The sequence below is a fragment of the Hibiscus syriacus genome, unplaced genomic scaffold (assembly GCF_006381635.1).
Source record: "Hibiscus syriacus cultivar Baekdansim isolate YM2019G1 unplaced genomic scaffold, ASM638163v2 tig00001980_pilon, whole genome shotgun sequence".
NCBI lineage: Eukaryota > Viridiplantae > Streptophyta > Magnoliopsida > Malvales > Malvaceae > Hibiscus > Hibiscus syriacus.
This window is the reverse complement of record NW_024061902.1, coordinates 485,274-493,728: the sequence shown is the minus strand read 5'-3', so window position 1 is coordinate 493,728 and position 8,455 is coordinate 485,274.

The following is an 8,455-nucleotide window of genomic DNA, read 5'->3' as shown; positions in this document are numbered from 1 at the left end:
ACGTGAACGGTCCAACCAACTCTTCAATTGCCTTTAGTCTTCTTAGCATCCAATGACCCTAGACAAAGTATGTAAACAAATAATTAGATAGGAATTGAGCTATGATAATTATGAATGCATGATTACACATATGTTAATAATGCAAATGAGCTAACTATGAATGCATATGTATTGAATAAGTTATATAAAGATGTGAATTAATAAGTCATTCATGAATATCATATATTATACATATAAATGACAGAATATAACATTCAAGCATAATTAAGAATAAGATAAACATATTCACATGACATGTAATGCATAAATAGGTAAATAAATAATAAAATAAGGCAAGACTCCCTTAGAATCATCTTGCAAGAACTTCAAAGTTATGAGCATGTTTTGTTTGAACTTGGTGGCCGGTAGGATCACATCATCCCCCCTTCTTTAATGTGATTTGTCCCCAAATCGATGCTTGGTACATAAGGGAACAACTTTGATCTTCGTTTGAATGGAAATTCTTTCATTCTCATCTTGCATCGTTTTCTTTGCTCAAAATGCTTCACATGTTCAAGTCTTTGCTTTTGAATCAACAATCTGAAAAATAGAACAAATTTAGAAGTAGATAATTTAGAATCAAAGGAAAGGAAAGGATTAAATTCATGAATGAATGAGTTTGGACTCTTAAATGTTCTCCATGGTTAGGTTTATTGAATCTTCCCTTTTATAAGGTTCATTTGATCTTGAGTATGAGGTGAATGTACTTTGAAGGTTAATGAACATATTCTTTATAATTTCAAGTGACACATATTTTGGAATTTCAAAAGATATGATGCTTGAATCATCTTGAATGTCCCTATGAATAACCTACAAATTCAAAGAATGAATAGAAGAAAAAATTGATTAGTATAAAGCAAAACTTCCTTTTCCTCGCATTCTTTTCTTTCATGTTCATGTTTTTCAACACACTTATCTTCACTCTCAATGCTCTTACTCTCATTTTCAATTACTCCAATGGCTTTCTCACGAAAAATCACACTCTCATTTTTAACTCCAAATGTCTTGGTTTTCTCACAATGTTCTTCTTTGATTTGTGCATGTTTAACTCCATCATATCTTTTAACCACAACCTCACTTTGAATCTTTTCATTTTCTCTTCCACACGTACTTCCTCATTTTCTCCCAAATTCAATCTTTTCAACTTTCTCATTTCGACTCCAACGTTTCTCACATCAATTTTCTCATTTTCATTTTGATCTCCCTCCAGTGTTATTTGTTTCTCACGTGAAACTTCTCTTTCAACTTTGTTCATGGCTTTAGTTTTCTTCCATTCCTCTATACGTGAGATAACTTGGCATTCATGGACTTGATTTGGGCACATTGGAACCAACGCAATCTTTCTCCCTTGGTGTTTGAATGAATATTTGTTGGAGAACCCATCATACAATGCTCGTTTATCGAACTGCAAAGGACATCCAAGGAGTAGATGGCTTGAATTTATAGAAACAACATCACACAAAACTTCATATTCATATCCCCCAATTAAAAATGACACACGTACTTGCTCTATGACTTCTAACTCTTCATCTTCATTTAATCCTTGTAAAACATATGGACTGGGATGTTTGAATGTTATAAGCCCCAACTTCTCAACCATGTATGTGCTTGCAAGATTTGCACAATTACCACCATCAATGGCTACAAGGCATACTTTATCATTCACATGAAAACGAGTACGAAATGGATTCCTCCTTTACTGTCCGTATTCCATTCGAAAGATGGGAGAATTGTTAGTGAAAAATTAATAGTTGAATAAGATGAAAGGACCTTACTAATAATCACTCACAAATCCTCACGATCACTCCAAAAAAAATGATAATGCTCCACTCAATGCTCGTGTTTGCACTCAGGAATATAAATTGGCTCTTTCAATTCCCCTTCTGATCTCGCACACTCGATTATCCTTTTTCCACTCGTTTCTCTCTTGTAAAGTTCTTAAAAGAACTAACTCGAGACCTTTCAAGTGCTATGGACGTCGGCTGAAAAATTCGTTAGTGTAAAGGAAAAAAAATAGAAAGGTAGAAAGATTAAATAATAAAGGGTGGTCTTATAAAAAGAAGAAAAATAAAGAAAGGTTCAATTACTATGAAAATATACTCACCACCTTCCTAGAAGAAAAATCAAAGGTCTTGAAGACTTCCTTAGGATCGGTTGAAATAATAATGTTGCTTGTCACCTTTGGCACTTCTTTGCATTTTGATTTCTTTGTTTCCTTTCTTTAGTTTTTCTTCGCTTGGAATCCCTTATTGATGTTGAGATTAACATGCTGATTTTTTTCTTTTGGCACTTCTCTTTTTTATTTTCTTTTTATTGAATGGTAGGATGTTACTTTTGCTTGTTCTTGTTGCAATCCACCTTAGCTCTGATACCATATGATACAGTTTAACCTAGCCTCACTTAAATGTATGGTGAAGTCAAGGTTGTAACTTTGATTGTTTTGATCTAGGAAAGCAACAACGATCCTGCACAAACAAGGAAGCTAAAAAATAGTTAAATGGAAGTAATGAAATGGAAAGATAAATATGGTAGCAGAAAATATATATAAGTTGGTGATATGTTTAAAAGAAATGATGAAGTATGGTAATGGAAGTAGAATGAAGGTGATGGAGATGAATATGAAAAGTAGTATCTAAAAGAAGACTCAAAGAAGAACCAGTGTTAAAGAACAAAGACCTAGACTTTATATTACTTCTCTTAGGGATGGTAAATAAGGACTTTGCCCACTATCTATAAAGAGATAGGAACAAGAAGTATCAGGGTGACATAGATATGGGTGATTCCACAAGCATAAGCTTGATAAGTTGATAAAGTTCACTTAAGAACTAAAGAGAGAAACTCTCACAAATATTTGATTAAACAAAGTGAATTCGTTTCTTTTACAAATGAATGGAAATCTATTTATAGGCCTAAGAGTGCATGGTGTGAATAGAAAACATTTAATGAGTGAACCTTCATGGATGAGTGTTCATACTTTAAGTAGATACAAAGCATGGCTTAGGTGAATGAATTTTGATGAATGGATGTTCATCATTTAATGGAATACATCATTTGGCCGAATTCATCCTACCTTGTGTTAACTTGTTGATTTGTCTTCTATGGATGAATGTTCATAAATGTATCTTGGCTGAAATTCTTCCCCCTTTTGTGAACATGATTATTTGGCTTTTTGCATGAATATGCATGAATGGATGAATTTAAAAGCCTTTGAATGAATCATTGAACCTCATCACAAATGTTCTGATTCATTTTAATATTCTTTTCTCGTCCATGCATGTCTTCATTAATTCCTCCCATGCATAAGTCCTTTGAAGGTGATGAATGGTTGCAAATCCCGTATTAATTTCCAGCCTGCACTGTCTTCAGTAATATGGGCATATCTCAAGTTCCCGACATCGTTTGATGTGATTCAAAATGAGTTGGAAATCTACGAGATAGGGGATTAAATGTTAAGAAGACTTCATCACCCAAAGATGCTTGGAACATGTTCAAAAATGTAGATCAATCTAACTGACGTGAACTGTCCAACCAACTCTTCCATTGCCTTTAGTCTTCTTAGCATCCAATGTCCCTAGACAAAGTATGTAAACAAATAATTAGATAGATATTGAGCTATGATAATTATGAATGCATGCTTCCACCTATGTTAATAATGCAAAAGAGCTAACTATGAATGCATATGTGTAACCCCCCAGACCGATGCGGTTAACCAGATCTGATCTAGGGTGTCACATTTGGGCCACCGGAGCAACCCACTGTAAAAATAGCGGAAAATTTAAAACTTTTTTATCAGTACATGTAAACTAATAAAATCAGTTGTCGCTATTTAAAAATAAAACAAATTTCCAGACTCGTATATAAATCAAAATACAATTACATTCCCCCTAATCACATGTACCATACTCTGCAACAACGCCGGAAGAACTCCCTCACTGAAGTCGATAGATGCACTGATACAATTCTTTTAACCTGAAAAGCTCAGTAATACAGAACTATCAGATGATGCTAAAGAACGTGCAGATACAGATAAACATACATATCCTTATTATTTCCGAACATTTATAGATTTTTATGCTGAGCAGAGATCCTACTGATAATTCAGATGGTAACGGACAATGAGCTTTCAGTTCAGACAAATATTTCGGATGACTGAGTTCAGGAGATCAGAATAGGTTATCTAGTGTGTTCCCGTAAAACCAGTAAAAAGATACAGATCTTTTAAAACATATATATATATATATACCCCCATCCCATCACATCATAATGTGTAGGTTCCCCAGAACCATATACCCAACCCAACACATCATATAAGGCCCTGAGCACAAAGCTGAGGAACCTGCAGAAATACTTCCTTCAACAATACCCCCTCAATTAAAACATTTTTCCATCATTAAACGGAGATATCAGAAATCAAAACAGAATTCAAAACAGATATCAGAACAGAATCCATATCAGAAATCATAATAGAATTCAGGTCATATATCAGAACAGAATTCAAGTCAGAAATCAGATAAAATATTTATATGATTAGGGAACACACCAGAGTTTACAGATATTATTCAAAGATATTGGATAATCTTATCGGGTAGAGAGACACAAATCTTCAGTTTACCGATAGAATGTCGGAAGTTAGAAAAACTATTTGAAAAGTTCATTAACTGACAGAATCATCAGTTATTCAGGATATGATTTATCGGGATTATCTTATTCGAACACTTTTCTGAATCTCTATGAAATTTGAAAGTATTCAGAATCTTTACAATCTATGACTCTTAATCCGATTATCGAACAACTCCAGATGAATAGCTCCCATAACCAATACTTACCAACTTGTCAATTCATTAACCTTCCAGGGTATTTATTCTTTAATACCAAATATTCTTATCCACATATCATCTTTTGAGTCATCACTGAATAAATCTTAAGGAGACAAAAAAAATATTCTAATGGTCTTTATTTCATTTCCATGTTTCAACTATACCAGGAAATGCTGACGTACTTGATTTGTGGTTTATAATCCATAGGGATGATACATCATATAAGTTCATCCGAGTTTCCAAACTTATTCCAATCTCTTACTTAATCCTCAGTCTTTGAGGTTACTTAGTTCATTTAGCATTCAAGTCTATTTCAGATACTTCGGGGTTTTTAGGGTAATCCATACATTTTTGAAATTCGTATACATATTGTACTTCCGTTCAATTCAATTTTGTCTTCGAGGTTTATTTATCTAATGAATATATATATTTCTTAGTACCGAAGGTGATATAGAGTTGGGTTAGGCTGAATACTTCCAAAATTATCACCGAACCAAACTTGAGAAGGCGAACAAACATTCAAGTAACATCTATGTCGTTCAGGTACTGATATATCATTAAGATTGATGAACTCACTTAAGCTCTGTTCCGTAACTTCTAAAGGTAGTCCAACACCTATGCTTATTTGGATTCCTTAATTAATCTAAGATATTTACTTAATATAGGCCATAAGGGTATTTTGGTCATTTTGATGCTCAATTTTATTCCATTCATTTCAGAGCTCAAGGATATCCAATCATTCCTGAGCTTGGTGATATTCTTGGGTCATTTCCATGACAGGGGTATTTTGGTTATTTTACATATTTACGGTATTTCAATATTTTCCCTCCATCTGGTCTTATTATTTAATTCCAATTTATCATATATTCTAGTCCTTTCGAATAATTCTGATAAAAGAGCACCCTCCGATAAATTGTTCTTTAGGTATTTACTCATAACTCGGATATTTTCGGGTCAAGTGCCTTCTCGGATTTTACAAACGAAAAATCTTGAATTTTTTCTTTACAAAGACAGGATCTTAATAATTAAATTCATACTTAATCGAGTTAAGTACAAATCCTCAAAGTACTTTCTCCTTCAGGGTCAACTCTAACTATTTTACCTCTCAAGGGCATTTTCGTAATTTCTTAACCAAATAATTTTAATATTAGCTCTTAACGAAAATAATATAATATAGAGATCATATGATTAATTGCTTCCTCGAACATTCTTTGATCTTGAAATGATTCCTTAAAAGACTTCTAGCATCTAGCATAAACCTTCTTGGGGTTAAAAACCGATTATCCATAATTTCCAAGTAAAACTAACATTTCTTATGCACATCAATAGTTTTAGCAGATCAGTAATTCTTTTCAGATTTATTAATCCACTAACAGGGACAAATCTTATCATTTTCTAACATAAGGGTAATTTTGTAATTTTACCTAATCGAAATATTCTCATAATTTATCATCTAAGTACCTTTAATGAGATAAATTATAATATACATATCTATGGCTGATTCTTTTATCACTTAATTCCAGAACATGTAATTTAATTCCAGCTGTCCTTCAATTTCTTATAATAGTCATCTGAGTCATATTCAGTTACCTACTTTCTACCGTATTCGTATCTAGTGTAGATCTTCATTAATTACACATATGAGACCAAACATTTCCATTCATGCATTTACCAATACCAACATGTTCTATAAAGCATAAAGAGATAGTAAAGTATTACCTCAATTTCCGTGCAATACTGATTGACCATAAAAATTCCATTCGAACGCCTTTGATCTTCAATTCAACTTCCAATAATTCCTCAGATACATATCAACATAAATTATATCAGAAACGGAGCTTAATTGTGATAAACAGATCGAATCGGGTGATAAATCAATGAAAAATAGCTTACCGGGTTCGAATTTGGCGAAACGGACTTCGGATTCAGGACGTCGAAAGCATAAAATATGACTTTTCGAAAATTTAGAATTTTCGGTCAAAATCAAAGTCAATGGGTTTGACCGGCAATTTTGAGGCGTTCAGGTTCAAATTTCGAAAAACGAACTGCGGAATCAGATTTGGAACGTCAATAAATGTCAGGATAGGTATTCTTGGTCAAAGTCAAAGGACGTTTAATGCCCAGTCAAAGCCTGTCAAAGTTTTGGTCAATAGTGGTCAACGCCAGTCAACAATCAACGGTCAATGGGTCGGGTCAATAGATCGGGTCAGGTTGTGACCGGTCAAACTGGTCAAAACAGATCCAAAATCGGTCAAATCGGTCACTTTTTCCTTCCCCACGCGCAGTGGCGGCGCGTGAACAGTGCTAATTTACCAAAAAAATTCCTAAAAATTATTTTGAGCGATTTCGAGATACTTACAAAGCTCGGTTCACAATTTTGAACGGCGGAGAGCTCGATTTCAACAAATCAAAAACTTTGACCACTTCACCTCCTCACGCGCCGCCATTGACAGAGACCAAGGATGACACCGGCAGACTCGGAACGATGCAAGGAAGATGATGGTGCGGGAGGTGTCGTAAACGGATGCTCAGATCGTCGTGAATCGAGGAAAAACCAATTCAAATTGAGTTATTACCGACGATACTTCTGACTGAAATTAACGACAAACGGCGACGATTCACGAAAAAAGCTTTGAGGAGTTTTGTTCCTCGCTCGACAACGAACACGATGGTGGTTTCGCCTCGTCGATCGGAGGTCGGACGGCGAGTAGATCGGAGTTGAAAGAGGGGTTGAAGGTAGAGGGAAAACTGAAAAAATTTCCAGAAACATACGGGAAATTGGGGGTTTATATCATCTCATAATTAAAAATGGTTCAACCAAGAGTTTAGCCACTGAACTTCCTGCACTTCATAAAACGGTCTGCCAACTTCAAAATTTTGCAATTTAACCCACTGTTTCTTTCAAAATACCAAATTAAATCCACCACTTTATAATTTCTTAATTTTAGCCCCTAAATTAGGAAGTGACAATATGCATTGAATGAGTTATATAAAGATGTGAATTAATAAGTCATGCATGAATATCATATATTATATATATAAATGACAACATATAACATTCAAGCATAATTAAGAATAAGATAAACATGTTCACATGACATGTAATGCATAAATAAGTAAATAAATAATAAAATAAGGCAAGACACCCTTAGAATCAACTTGGAAGAACTTCAAAGTTGTGAGCATGTTTTGTTTGAACTTGGTGGTCGGAAGGATCACATCATAAATGATAAATGGAAACATGTAGTAATAATAATATCATGAGAAATGATATTTAATCATAGCATATATTTGAATGATATGAAAGACATGATCAACTAAGCATAGGATGGAATTATTATGATAAATTATACTAACATGTGAATGCATGCTTATGATATAATAGAATGTATGAATGATATAATATAAGATAGGGTAAGGAAGAACTCCCTTAGAAATAACTTTGAATAACATCCATGGTGTGATCAAGTCATGGAGAAAGTTGGAGCTAGTTTGGATCGTATCACATGCGTTTTTAGTTATGGCACCCTCTCATGCCTTAATGCATCGGTTCATGCATTTTTTAGTTATGGCATCCTATCATGCCTTAATCCATCCGT